This window comes from Hipposideros armiger, unplaced genomic scaffold (genome assembly GCF_001890085.2).
Source record: "Hipposideros armiger isolate ML-2016 unplaced genomic scaffold, ASM189008v1 scaffold_74, whole genome shotgun sequence".
Lineage (NCBI taxonomy): Eukaryota > Metazoa > Chordata > Mammalia > Chiroptera > Hipposideridae > Hipposideros > Hipposideros armiger.
Genome location: NW_017731424.1, coordinates 4,241,754 through 4,256,721, shown reverse-complemented (window position 1 = coordinate 4,256,721; position 14,968 = coordinate 4,241,754). Strand labels below are relative to the sequence as shown.

General features: G+C 43.8%; 1 long non-coding RNA gene across 2 annotated transcripts in view; it reads right to left on the bottom strand.

Moving 5' to 3' along the window:
• Positions 1–14,968, bottom strand: part of LOC109382994 (uncharacterized) — a 43,453-nt gene that overhangs the window by 4,743 nt on the left and 23,742 nt on the right. Inside the window, exons 1-2 of one of the 2 annotated variants that reach the window (XR_002124028.1) lie at positions 13,155–13,601; positions 11,345–11,423 (exon numbers count right to left, since the gene is read on the bottom strand). This is a non-coding gene — a long non-coding RNA (uncharacterized LOC109382994). Of the gene's footprint in view, positions 1–11,344; positions 11,424–13,154; positions 13,602–14,968 lie in introns of those variants that run through there. The other variant, XR_002124029.1, reaches the window with a different exon arrangement.

Genomic DNA, 14,968 nt, shown 5'->3' with positions numbered 1-14,968 from the left:
CCCAGCACTGTTCCCATCCCCCCCAATTCCCCAATTAAAAAAAAAATGTAGTTAGAAAAAAATACAAGACACAGTTCTTACCCTCATGTAACATTCAGTTTAGTGAGTGAACGAGAGATGCCCATTCAATAAATAATACCTATCTTCCCTTCCTCACAAGCATCTGGGTCACAAGTGGTAGCAGTTGCCGAAAAATGACACAGGACCTTCACAGAGGCCAGAGTGGATATGGTTGGACGTCTTTAGTTTGCAGGGAAATGAAAACCTTCAAGGCTTCAAAAACACTGCTCAATATTAACATACGTGTTTAATGTTTTTTAGAAGCAGTATATTACAGAGGGCTGGACCAGTTCAGAAAACCCAAATCTTTTTACCTCTTGGAGCCTGTTTCTCCACCTATAAAATGGGGACCACAATCCCTGGCCTGCCTGCCTCGGTGGGTGACAGGAACACAGTGGAGAAAAAAAAACAAACTGTACAAATGGAGGAGAAGGTGTTTTTATTCAAAGATCTGAGTTTGTCAAGATGGTCTATAATATCCTGTGATTTTTACTCAATTATACTTGAAATGCAGACATAAATCTTACATTTTTGCCCCTCTAGAATTCTGACATCCACTTGTTTTCGTGCTAGAGCAGCAAGAGTCTCGACTCAAGAATTAGGGTACAGGAGGCCACGTGTAGTGGTTAAAAGCCGAGCTTTACCGCGTATTCAGCTACAAGACTTTGGGCTCTATCCCCTGCCACTCCCCCACCCACTCACCCACCAGCACTGTACCTGAAAAATGAGGATCCTAATTACAGGGCTTTGAAGGTTAAGTAAAATAATACACGAGAAGCACTTAGCAGAAGACTAAGTAGATACTCACATATACTCGATATTACTATTACAAAGAAGAAACGGATTCAAAATTCATTAATTCAGAACCCCAGTGGCTATCCCAGCTTAGAGCTAAAGCAGTTCAGATTCTTCAGAAGAGATGCCTGGCCAAAACCTGGCGCCATGAAGTTCACAAACTTTAATAATCGTTCAATGAATATTAAGCACCAACCCTCTGGGCGGGGACATCAGACACGACAATGAAGGAGCTCCCCACTCCCCGCTGTCATGAACATTGAGTTCCTGCCATTCCATGGTGTCTTCCCTCAATTTCTTTCTCATTAAATGCAGCTAATTTATTCCAGGCGCCCACCTATTGCCAGTAGAATATTAGAAGATGCTGTATTTTGCAGAGCTAGTTGAAGGCTGTCGTAATGGTGGGTCCTTGGGTTCCTCAGAAACTAACCCTAAGTTAAACTTGTGGCCCCAAGCATTTAAACAACACATGCACATACTTATGGACCGTTTCTGGATCAAGCTAAATAATGATCAAACACACAGTGCCTGAGCCCGAGCTAGCTTCAGCCCGCAGAAACGTGCTCACTCACATTTCTGAGCTATCTAGACCCCAGTGATGGCTCACATGGCGCACGCTCTCCTGTCCTCCTGGCCCTCTGTTCCTTGGATATCAGCAAATTCCACAACCTGAGGCCACAGGGCTGAGGTCACCTTCAGGAATGCACCTCTCAGCCCCAGGCTGCCTCCTGGACCCTGAGCCAGGACCAGGGGGACCTGCCCCTATGAGGCCTAGGCTGGGGGAGGCACGCACAGTGACCTGCTCCTGGTCCTCCTGATCTCATTTACGTACTGCTCAAACAGCAGCTCCCCGTGACAGCCTCCCTGGCACCCAGGGCCAGGTCAGGCGTCTTTGCACCTGACTTCTTGCTTCATAACACTGACCACAGTTTCTATAGTTGAAAAAAAAATTTTTTTTTCTGGGACTCAAACGACAGAAACATCTAGACAGTGGAATTGCTTTTAAGAAGTTTTTTTAACGATTGCATATATAACTTAGAATATCATGTGATCTAGCAATTCTACTTCTAGGTATATGCCCCACAGAATTGAAAGTAGAGATGTGAACGGGTACTTGTACACTAATGTTCATAGCAGCGTTACGTTATTCACAATATCCAAAAGGTGGAAGCAACCCAAAAGTCTATTAACAAATGAATGGATAAATAATCTGTGGCATACCTATGCAACGAAATACTCTTCAGCCACAAAAGAAGAAGTAAGGCTCATACATGCTACAACATTACATTAAGTGAAAGCAGACAGGCACAAAAGGTTCCAGATTATATAATTTATGTGAAATATCTAAAATTAGTAAATCCATAGAGACAGAAAGCTGATTAGTGATTTCCTGGGGATTGAGGGAAACAGAGGCTGTCTGTTTAATGGGTAGGAGGTTTCCCTTTGGGGGGGATGAAAATATTTTAGAACTAGAGAGAGGTGGTAGGTACACAATACTGTGAATGTACTAAATGCCACTGATTTGTACACTTTAAAATGGTTACTTTTATGTGAATTTCATCTCAATTAAAAAAAATAGCCCCCGATGGAAAAGTTTTATAATATTGCACTTGGAATGATTTCTTAGATATGACACTAAAAGCATAAATAGAAAAAAATAGGTAAGCTGGATTTCTTCAAAATTAAAAACTTTTGTGCATCAAAGGACATTATAATGAAAAGGCAACCCATAATGAAAGTATTTGAAAATCGTGTATCTGATAAGGGATTGATATTCAGAGTATATAAAGAACTCCTACAACTCAACAATAACAAAAAACAAACAACTCAATTATTAAAAAATGGGCAAAGGATTTGAATAAACGTTTCTTCAGTTATACAGATGGCCAATAAGTACATGAAAAGATACTCAATCATTAGGGAAAATCAAATCAAAACCGCAGTGAGATATCACTTGCATCCAATAGGATGGCCATATTTTTTAAATAATTAATAATAATAATAATAATAATAATAATAATGAGTTGGCAAGGATATGGAGAAATTAGAACCCTTGTACATTACTGCTAAGAATGTAAATTGGTACAACCATTGTGGAAAATAGTACAGCAATTCCTCAAAAAATTAAACATAGAATTAATACATGATCCAGCAATTCAAATTTTATTGAAAAGAATTAAAAGCAGGGACTCACACAGATATTTGCACACCCATGTTCATAGCAGCATTATTTACAATATCCAAAAGGTGGAGGCAACCCAAGCATCCATCAACGAATAAACAAATAAATAAGATGTGGGCTATACATACAACGGAATACCAGTCAGTGTTCAAGAGGAAGACTCTGTCACATGCTCCAACCTTGAGGACATCATGCTCAGTGAAATACGCCAGTCACAAAAGGACCAATACTGTATGATCCCACTTTTACAAGGTCCCCACAGTAGTCAAATTCATAGAGACAGAAAGTAAAATGGTAGTTGCTAGGGGTGGGAAGGGGAAAGAATGGGGAATTATTGTTTAATGGGCACTGGGTTTCAGTTTGGGATGATAAAAAATTCTGGAGATGGATGGTGGTGATGGTTGCACAACTACGTGAATGTACTTAACACTACTAAACTGTGTGCTTAAAAATGGTTAAGATAAGGGACCAGCCGAGTAGCTCAGTTGGTTAAGAGTGCGAGCTCTGAGCAACAGGGTTGCAGGTTCTATTGCCACATGGGCCAGTGATCTGCGCCCAAGCTGAGCTGCTGCTGAGCTGCCAACAGGTGGCAGGATGGCTCAGCTGGTGAGAGCACATGCTCCTAACAACAAGGTTGCCAGTTCAACTCCCACATGGGATTGTGGGCTACACCCACCCACAACTAAGATTGAACACAGCACCTTGAGCTGAGCTGCCCTGAGCTGCCAATGGGTGGCAGGATGGCAGCTGAACTTGGAGCTGAGCCAGCTGCGCCCTCCACAACTAAGATTGAAGGACAATTTAGCTGTTCCCCTTTCCCAATTCCCTAACACTGTTCCCCTTCCCCAATTCCTCAATAAAAACTTTTTTTTAAATGGTTAAGATAAGTCAATTTTATGTTATGAGTATGTTACCACAAAAAAGAAAAATGAGAAAAAAATAGTCCCCGACCCCAATTACATTGGAAATGTTTTCATGTATTTGTTTGCCTGTAGCTCATTGTCTGCTTCTCCCTGTGGGAGGTGAGCTGCACTAGAGCAGATTATGAGTGAATTAGTCACTGCTGGGTCTCACATGCTAGAATTGTGCCTGGTACACAATAAGCTTTTGAAACAGTTTTAAATAAAAACATTGCATTTCCTTGTCGATTTGTCTGTTTGTTCACTTGCTTATTTTCTGACTCCCCACCGGGTATACATTTCACAAGGCAGGGACTTGGTTTGTTTTGTCTGCTTTGGGCCCACAGCACCAAAACCAGTACCTGCCACCCATCACGGGCTCACTAACTGAACGAAAAGCCACATCCACCTCAGGATGTGCAAGTTTGTCCCTGAGACCTTGAGCTCCACTGCAAAGTGCTGTGGAAAGTGCCCAGCTAGACAAAAGAGCCCAGTTTGAGCATCATTGGCCCGGCCATTCTCTGGGACCCTCTGGAGACCAGGGTTCTCATGCTCACTTTTCCACTTACCCAAGTGATCCAGAGATTAACCTTCTGAGCATGTTTCTTGTGTAGAAAACAAGAGCGATGAGCCTGGGCCTGTCCACCTCCCAGGAGAACGACAAGGATCAGATGAAAATACACATGCAAAAGGGCTCCACGAGGCTCTACACAAATGGCTATTTCACAACCTCAGACATTACTATTTGATGGGATGGATATGCAGAGACCCAAGCCCCTAGCAAACCTACTTGGCAGCCCCCCTCAGGGGTCAAGCGGCTCTTTTCTTCTTTTTTTTTAGCTGAGCCATCCTGCCACCTGCTGGCAGCTCAGCGGCTGCTCATCTCGGGCCGGTACTTAAACCGCTGTTGCTCAGAGCTCGCACTCTTGAGCGAGCTCTTAACCAGCAGAGCCACTCGGCCGGCCCAAGAGGCTCTTTTCTTAAAGTGAGGGACAGTCACCTAGGTAACTAACACTGTGCCTGGCTGGGTGTGACAGGATGTCAGGGCAGGCTGCGTTTGACTGCCTCATCCTGACCAGCCCACAAGCACACACCGACCTCAACGTCCTCTCTAGGATGAAATGGATGCAAAGCTCCCAGTTTGCCGTCCTCCCCGGTCGATGGAAAACACTTCCAGCACAGCTAAAACCCCCGCTGCATTATTGCATAAGGATGCTGACAACCAATCTGGAATGCAATCTTTTTACGGCAAATCAGTTTGCCCACCGGCAAAGATGGGCCACCACCCCATCCGCAGCCTCACTCCAGGACAAAGGAAACCAAAGTAGAAGTGTTTGGAAGGGTTAGTGTTGGCTCCCTGCATCTCCGTTACGTTGAGGACATAGGCCTCATTCAGCATCTCACAGCATATCAACCTAGCTGGTTCTTGGGGACGCACACCAAAAAGTTATATTTAAAAACCTAAATAGGTATTGCAGATTTCACTGTGTTTTACAACTTATTTAAGGCAGATGGGAGGAGGCGATGAGAGGAGGAGAAAACCTAAAAATACAAATGAACATGCCATGCCAGAAGTCTGCAACCACCCAGGTGTTAGGAAGGAGGCCAAACAGCAGACCATGCGCACACACTTCCCAGTACCTGCGGAGGCCCAGGGTTTGGAGGCCACAGGATGACGTTGTGCAAGCCAGGGTCCTCTTGCTGAAAGCAAAGTGGTCTTGCCATTAGGACAGGCCACAGAGAACAGGATCCCCCACAGGATTAGAGCGACACAGTCTTGGCAGTTGCTATTCCCAGGCCCAACCTGCTGGGTATGCTCCCACCCTGCCCAGGCTACCAGGGGAAATTAGATAACAGTGGGACCAGCCAAAAAAAGGAAGAGTCGGGAAGGGCAGGCCTGTCCCCCATCCTTTGCCCTGGTGGCATGACTGGTTCTCAGTGCCTGGTCCTTAGTCTGTGAACAGGAAGACCCTTCAGACCTCATATTTTCTTCCAAGAGTTAGTTCATTTGTAAGCAGCATGCAGGGACCTCCAAATGCATCTTCCCAGAGATAGAGCCTCAGAGAAGGGGGCTGGGGCCATGGACTGAATTACAGGGGGGTATGGAGGCAGACTAAGAGTTTGGAGGGATTTGCAATGATCCAGGTATGAGGTGATAGGGTTGTGACAGTGGGGGTGGAGAACAGAGAAAGTGTTAGAAAAAAGCAACATAATGAATATGTGCTCTAGTTTTGTCTTCTGAGATAGTGGGTCAAGCAATACTGATGGGCTGTTATCAACCTGGGCCTCCCTTTCCCCTCCAGGGGTGGGTATGTGACTCAGACTGGCTAATCTCTGTGTTCAATATTCCAGGACACAGTGATTGATCCCAGAAAAGGTACAAGACACAGTCACGACCAGTCAGATTCCTTAGCGGGGGCTGGACCATCAGCTGGAAGAAGCATGGAAACCTGGCGCTGCCTGGGGGGTCAGGACACCTCCCTGAGCACTGAGCACTAAGGCATTATGAAGGAGAGCACAGCAAGCTCTAAAGAGGAGTGACCTCCAGCGTCATCTTTTGAACCTCTGGATTCAGGGATGATCACGGCTTGACCTTCTCTGTGGACTTCCCAGTTCTATCAGCCAAGCAAGCCTCTTCTGCTTATGGTCATTGGAGATGGGCTTCCGCCTCTCTCAACCAAAAAAAAAAAAGTCCTAATTAAACAGAAACTCAGAAGGCTAAATGGCCAGGCCATTAATGAATCTGTGGATTATTCAATCATATAGTGTTTGTCAAATGCAGGGAATGGGAGTGGGTGGAGTCAGAGGTGACCCCTAGGTTTCTGTCTTGGGTGATAGGGTAGATCATGGTACCCAGGAGAGGGCACACAGGAGGAACTTGAGGTGACTGTGGACCATCCAGGTAGACATGCAGGAGGCAGGAGAAAGATGGTTCTGGAGCCCTAGCCCCGTGGGGGAGCCCTGAGTCCAAGTTTCCCCATGGAAGGCAATCCTAGTTCTGATCCTGGAACCCTAAAGGCAACCCCATAATGCCCATTGAGTCATGTCTGGCTGAAGTTGGGGATGTGAAAACTTGCAGTGCCAGGGAAACATCTCCTGTCTGTTCTAGAAGGGCAGGGACAGAGGATGCAGAATGGAGTTGGGAGATGGCAGGAGGTGAGAAGTGGAGGGATAGGTGAGAAGTTTTTAAACCTACAAGTATTTCTACCTTTCTAATCAGCAAAGATCTCAAACACTAAAATATTCACTGCTTGCAAGGATGCAGTGAGGTGGGCTTTCGTACCCTGATGAAATATGTACAAATCAGCAGCATTCTTTTGAAAAGCATTTTGTATATAGAGATAGAGATAGATAAGGCAGAGCCTTTCAGAAATGCTTGCCCTTCCTTTGATGCAGCAGTTCCATTTCTATGAGTCTATCCTAAATAAACCAGCCTTCAGTTCTGGACATTGTCGTTTAGTAAAGATAATGGCGAGGAAAATGTAAGCTACTTTATACTTTGTCTGTGCTCAGGTAGAAATTCATCTTAGGTTAGAGAAGATCAACCCAGCCCCTAAGAGTTCTCCTAAAGCAGGTAAGGTAAATGTTCCTTCATTCTGGAGTTTTTCAACCTCAGCACCTTTGACACTTTGGGATGGATAATTCTTTGTTGCGGGGCTGACCTGTGCAGTGAGAATATCCAGCAGCATCCCTGATGTCTACCAACAAGGTACCAATAACATCTCCACTCTGGAGCTATGACACCAAAAATGTCTTCAGACATCGCCAAATGTTCCCAAGGGCAAAATCACCTCCAGTGAGAATCGGTGCTCTATTCTGTTTGTAGCCAATGGGGCCTGCAGAGGGTTTGGGGCCCAAACAGGTCTGTAAGACCTTAGGGAAGGTGCTGAACTTGAGCTCCTTGGTTTGTTAATGAGCAGGAATAAAGGCCAGTGCACTGTACTATATCTGTACATGGAAGGCACTTGACCCCTGACTATGCCCTTCTCCACTCTAAAACACAAGATACAACATTCCTTTAAGTAGAGATTACAAAGAGCAGGACATGAGCCGCCCCAGCCAAGAGGAACATTCTTTTTGCCCACAGAGTATTTAAAAATAATTTAAATTAGTTGCCAACATTTTAAAAATTGTAAAATTTCTTAACACAATCTCTTCTGGAAATTGGAAGAGGGGAGAGCATTTCCCAACTCATTTTAAGAGACTAGGATCCCCCTGTTGCCAAAACCAGACAAAAAAAGAAAACTACAGAGCAATGCTTCTCATGAATTTAAGCACAAAAATGCTCAACAAAATGTTAGCAAATCAAGTCTAAAAACGTTTAACAATAGCTATGCACCACAACCAAGTGGGATTTACTCCAGGTATGCAAGGCTGGTTCAACATTCAGAAATTAATCAGTGTAATCTAACATATCAATAGTCTGAAGAAGAAAGATCACATGATTACATCAATTGATATATAAAAAGCATTTGAAAAAATCCAGTATCCATTCATGATAAAACTCCTCAGCAAACCAGGAATAGGGGGGAACTTCCTTAACTTGATAAAGAGAATTAAAAACAAACAAACAAACAAAAAACCTAGTGTTAACACCTTATGAGTGTATCCTATGAGTCTGGGACTCATAGTGACAGACTGAATGCTTTCTCTCCAAGACTGAGAACAAGGCAAGGATGTCCACTCTGACTATCTTTAATTGACATAGTATTGGAATTGCTAGCCACTGTAATTAGGCAAGAAAAAGAAACAAAAGGCATACAGAATCGAAAAGAAGAACTACAGCTCTCCCTATTTGCAAATACCATGATTGTCTACATAGAAAATCCCAAGGACTCTGTAAGAAAAAAAAAAAAATGTTTGGAACTAACAAGTGAGTTCAGCAAGGTCATAGGATACAACATCGACATACAAAAATCAAAACACTAACAATGAACATGTGGAAACCAAAATTAAAAACATCATACCATTTACAATCACTGCAGAGAAAAGAAAAACTGAGGTGCATAAACTTAAAACAAATGCAGGATCTATATGCTGGAAATTATGAAATGATGATGGAAGTAATCAAAGGATACCTAAATAATGGAGAGGCACACTATGTGTTTATGGACTGGAAGACTCAACATAATCAAGATGTCAATTCTCCCCAAATTGATCTATCGGTTTAATGTAATTCCTATCGAAATCCCTGCAAGGAATTTTGTAGACATAGAGAAGCTTCTTGTAAAACTTATATGGACAGCTATAGGTCCTAGAATAGCTAAAGCAATTTTAGAATAGCAAAAGCACTATCCCTACAAGGAAAAACTGATAAACTGTACCTCATAAAAATTTTTGTGGTGTAGAAGACCCTGATAAGAGGATGAAAAGACAAGCAAGAGTGGGAGAAAATATTTGCAAACCACAGTCTGACAAAGGATTAGTATCTAAACTATATAAAGAAATCTCAAAACTCAACAGTAAAAAAAAAAAAAAAATCCAGTTAGTAAATGGGCAAAAACATGAACAGATATTTCACCAAAGAGAATATACAGATGGCAATAAGCACATTAAAGATGTTAACATCATCGCTTACCAGGGAAATGCAAATTCAAACCACAATGAGCTATCACAACACATATCAGAATGGCACTACCAAATAGTGACAGCACCAAACAGTGGCCAGAGAGAAACCGGATCACTCACACATTGATGGTGGGAATGCAAAATAGTACAGTGATTCTAGAAAACAGTTTGGCAGTTCCTTGTAAAACTCCACATGCAACTACCATATGACCCAGCAATTGCACTCTTGGGCATTTATCTCAGAGAAATGAAAACATATGTTCACAAAAAGCCCTTTACACAAATGTTCATCGCAGCTTTATTTGTAATAGCCCCAAACTGGAAACCACCCAGCTATCCTTCGACCAGTGAATGGTTCAACGAAGTACAGTACACCCATCCCATGGACGGCTGCTCGGCAATAAAAAGGAACCAACTATTGACACACGCAATAGCCTGGATGGATCCTGAAGAAATGACAACTGAGTGAAAAGCGCCAATTCGCAAAGGTCACATACCATGTGATTCTATTTCCATAACATTCGCAGAATGTTAAAATGATAGAGATAGAGAACAAATTGGAAGTTGCTGGGGGTTAGGAATGCGGGATGGGAGGAAAGTGGGTGTGGCTCTAAGGGCAGCAAGGGGACTCCTTCCCGTGATGGAATGTCTTGTATCTTGACCTTATCAATGTCAGTATCTAGGTTGGGATGCTACAGTTTTGCAAGATGTTACCCTTGGGGGAAACCAGGTAAAGGGAGAAAAATAAATAAATAAAGTAGATATGATTTCTTATAACAGCACGCACATCTACCATTACCTAGAAATAAAAAGTTTAGTTATAAAAACTTAAAGATTTCATAGAAAAAATATGGGTGTCTGACTTCCCTTGAAGAACTAGGAAGATCTTGGGACAGAGGGCCCGCATTCCCCCTGGCTGCCTCTTTCAAACAATAGGACAGGACCCCTGCTGTTTGGCGTTGTTGCACTTCCCCCTAATTGTGTCATTTGAAAAAATAACTGCTTCTGGCCTGCCCCTAAAGACTGGGGTTTGCCATCTTTTCTTTTAATGACTCTTGTTTTCCTGCTTGAGAAAAGAAGATTGGAGGGAAGACAAAGCCAGAGGGAAAATGAACTGCATTATTCTGGCTTTTACATCCCGTTTTCTCATTCAAAGAACTCAAGACCATTAATCCACAATTTCCACTGTGTGCGACATAAATGGAAAAGTGTCTCCCTGGTTTTGTTCCCCAGGACATGGACTTAAAATCTCAAACTTAAAATGGATAATGATCAGATTTGAATATATTTTAACATCCCAGCCTTATACACAATTAAGCAGTTAGAGTCCATTCCTCAGTTGTGAAAACCTTACCTTAACATGGAAACAAAAATTCACATTGAAGCTGTTCAACGCTGATAGATTTCAAAATTGCTTTTTAAGGGCCATAACTTAATTTGGGGGAGGAGTGTGGATAAGGTTTTATTTTAACCTCCTCTGCTGCATCCATGTATAATAAGCTGATGGGGAAGTAGGGGGGGGGGACTGGGAGGGAGAGGGCAGGGTGGAGGGAGGCACAATCCAGGAAAATGTGCCAGACTCTCCTTGTATCAATTTTAAAAGCACAGAATAAAAATAAAAATGTTTTTATAGTTTATAAAATTAAGGCTAGCCTTAATAAGCACATTCTGAAAAGAAAAAGGCCTCAAATGGATACCTACATGCCTGCATGCACAATGTGTGTTTTAGCTTCCTCCTTCATGATGGAAAGGGAAAGGAAGCAGTTGCTGACAGGAAAAGTCTAGCCAAGGCCTGTCGAGATTGCTGTGTAGGCTGAGGGAGCAGCTCCCTGGCACCCACCTGGTTGTCTGAGGTGCTGTTCTCGTTGCCCATGGCGACTCAGGGTGTCCAGCGTCCCTCGGGGCTTTATCAGAGGCAACTGGAAGAAACAGAGGGCATTCACATCTGTGAAATTGAAGAAGATCTGAGGCTTTGCCTGTCTGCTCGTCTCCCCCAAACTCAAAAGCTAGACGATGGGAAATGTTTATCTCTGCAGTCACATCATGGAAAATTGTTTCTGAAGAGTTTTCTTTTGCGATGTGCCACCCAGACTTCTTTCCCAGTTAGGGGCTGGTGTTTCTATTCCCCACCCCGGGGTTGGCAGACACTTCTGAAAAACGAGTTTGTTACCGAGTCTCTGAGTTAATGCCAATGTACACATTTACATACATACATATCTACACAAACGAAGTGACAAGGGGGCCCATTTGCCAGAGAGCGTGAGGAGTGGCGCTGTCGGGGAGCTTTCTGTTTCTAATTGTGTGCCGTCCGGAAACCCCGAGTGTGGCTGGTTTCCCACTGCCGGTGACAGCAGAGCGGGGTCCGACATTAGGAGGCGTGAAATCCACTTCTCTTAAACAACATATGGTTTTTATAGTTTTTCACTCTAAACACTTGTTTCATCAAATCAGTTTCACTTCTGCACATATTTTTATGAAGGCAGGGTGGTTTTCTTGCTGAGGAAAATGGGTAGTTGGGGCCAGACAAGGAATAAGTTGTCATGTAAAGCAGCGTGCTGCTGGGGACAACTAGCACCATTTCATCGGGCTCATTTAGTGACAATGTTTACTAATCAACATAATTAGGAGGCTTCCTACTCAGCTCATGGAGAAACAGGACATCTGCGGACATCATCCAACTGACTTCCACGCAAGCCCATAACATGAGGGAGGCAGGGACTACTGCCTGTACATTTTCTAGGTGGAGAAACTAAGTCACAGAAAACTTTAAAAATCATAGACTTTTAGACCTAAGAGATTACCAGTCTAATCCGGTGGAGAAGCAGGCTGGAGAAGGCAAGGGGTTGGCCCAGGACCCAGTTTGGGGAGGCCAGAGTTGAAATCAAACTCTCCTGCCTTCTAATTCAAGATTTCTTCCTTGGCAGTATGGCTGTCATCATAGCATTTCCTCAGAAAACTTCAGTGCTTGACTTACAAAAACTAAAATTTGTCCATTGATTTGCTTATCCGTTCAACCAACATGAACTGAATAGATACCATGTCACTGGAAAATAAAATATAAGTATTTTGAGTGAGCCCCCTTAAAATGCTCCCAAACTGAGAAAATTGCAAGGGACATCACTGTAGTGATCAATTCTCTCACTGCTAACCCTTTAATCAAAAGGATACAATTTCTGAATCCTTACTTGCCATTTGCTGTTTATCAGATGGACTAAAACAATTACATGCCCACTGATAGAATGTAAAAATCTTCATTGTGCTCATCTGGAAAATGATGCCCGTGAGAAAACAATGTTGAATGTTACAGTCATCATGCCGTACGAATTACCATACCTTCCTGGTACCAACCGGGCTAAACCACACACAGCTGGAATTTCAGATGGTTCAATGTATTATTAAGTTTTGAAGCTCATTCACCAAATTAAACTTCAATAATTTAATTGAAAATCAGAACATCTGAACTAGCTTTTTAAATTGGTCAATAGACTAAAGAGAATGATCAAACCACTTCTGGTTCAGTGTAAGCTTCAGAGCCGCAGAGGGAAGGCCAGGCTGTGTCTGGGGTGCTCCTGGTGACCTCCAAAACTGCCATCCCTCCAGCTGTTCTGACACCAAGAGGCGAGGTGAGGGCAGCTCTGCCAGCTACTTACCTTCAGGAAGGTCTGTGAGTTTGGAGGCTGCGGCCCACGGAAAGTCTGCTTTTCAGCAATTGGACCTTCTCTTCCTCCATTCAGAAGCAGGTGAGGTCTAAGCTGAGGCACTGACCCACCTCTGCCAGCTGGGCAAAGTCTCCACCCCCGAGACTGACATAAACCAGCTGGCCTTCATACCTGGGCAGTGGCCATGCACAGCCGCCGTGATTACACCACTGTGCGTGCCATCAGCATTTCCCAGCCCACTGCACGTTCACAAAGAGGACTTTCTCCGTTGTTCCTTTAGCGGGCTCCTTTCAGAAAAGGCTCACCAAAACTAAGACTGGCCCTGTGAGCTTATAGGCTGCACCTGTGGGAGCAGGACTGTCCTGCAGGGGAGCAGGGCACAGCGGAGCAGAGGGACAAACCTTTCTTTCTAGAAAGGAGTAAAATTCTCACAGGGCTTGCGATTGCACCTGGGAAAATTCCACATCTATAAGTAAATAACGTGGTAAGACAAAGACAACTGGTGGAGCTGCGATGACGCCAGCAGTCTGGCACCTGTTTATGGTGTGGAGTATGCAGAGTGTACTTACCGAGGCGTGGCCTGAGTTTCAACAAGAGAAGTCATAAAAGTAGCAGCAGGCTTGTCGGCATTGCTGATAGGCAGAGCTGCCCACAGCCGGAGGAGGCCCTGCGGCCTCTGATGGGCGGGAGCCAAAGGTGGCCGCCCCCGCCTCCCAGGATTCCTCGTTATTACCAGTCAGCCAGTCTTGCATGAATGCAGCCAGTTTTTTTTTCCTTTTTTTTTTTTTTTGGTAGTGGCAGAGCCTTTGATTCAAATGAAAGCTTCTATAGAAGCCCCTTAGCACAAGGCATGATCCCTCCAGGGAAACAAATTAGCATTTCATCAAAAGGCTTCCCAGAGACCAGGTATTTTACTCAGCTCAGGAGAGTGTGGGGGTTCCTCGCAGGGGAAAACTGGACGTGCCCCCGCTCCTGGCTCAAACAGAGCAGATGTGTGTATGTTTTAAAAGGTGAATGGATGAGCAAACGGTGATCCAACCACACGATGAACTATTATTTAGTCCTAAAAAAGGAAGGACGCTCTGATACATGCTACAACTCTGATGAACCTCAACAATGTTATGCGTATTAACCAATGTCACCCCAATAAATGTGATTTTTATATGTTATTCTCAGTGAAGGAAACCGGACACAATAGGTCACATAGTGTGTGACTGCATTGATCTGAAATGTTCAGAATGAGTAAATCCAGAGAGACAGAAGCCAGACCGATGATTGCCAAGGGCTGGGGGAGTGGGGAGTAACTTGATTTCAGGGTTTTATTTAGGCGTGATGAAAATGTTTTAGAGCTAGATAGAGGTAGTGGCTGCACAATACTGTGAATGTATTAAATGCCACTGAATTGCTCACTTCAAAATATTTAATTTTATGTTATGTGAATTTCATCTCAATTTTTTTTTTTTTTTTTTTTTTAGGGTTGGCATACCCAGCTGAGACTTTATTTTGGAAAAAACCACTTGACTTGGCTTTTAGTTGGGAGCATGGGTAAGAGGCGGTCCCCCAGGCAGTAGACACCTCCCTCAAGGGTGGGCCTAGGACTGGGGCACCTCCTGCGCCCAACCCTTCCTTGCTCAGCTCCTTTCCCACAAGGTCGGAAGCCAGGAAGGACCCCAGTAGCCTAGCCTTTTACTTGGGCAGATGACTCAGACACCAGTTTGCCATCTCTAGTCTCAATTTTCTTCACAACCACGGTCTTGGAGGAGCTGGTGCTGGTGCAGCTGGAGTAGCCAGAGTCCCTGCCAGAG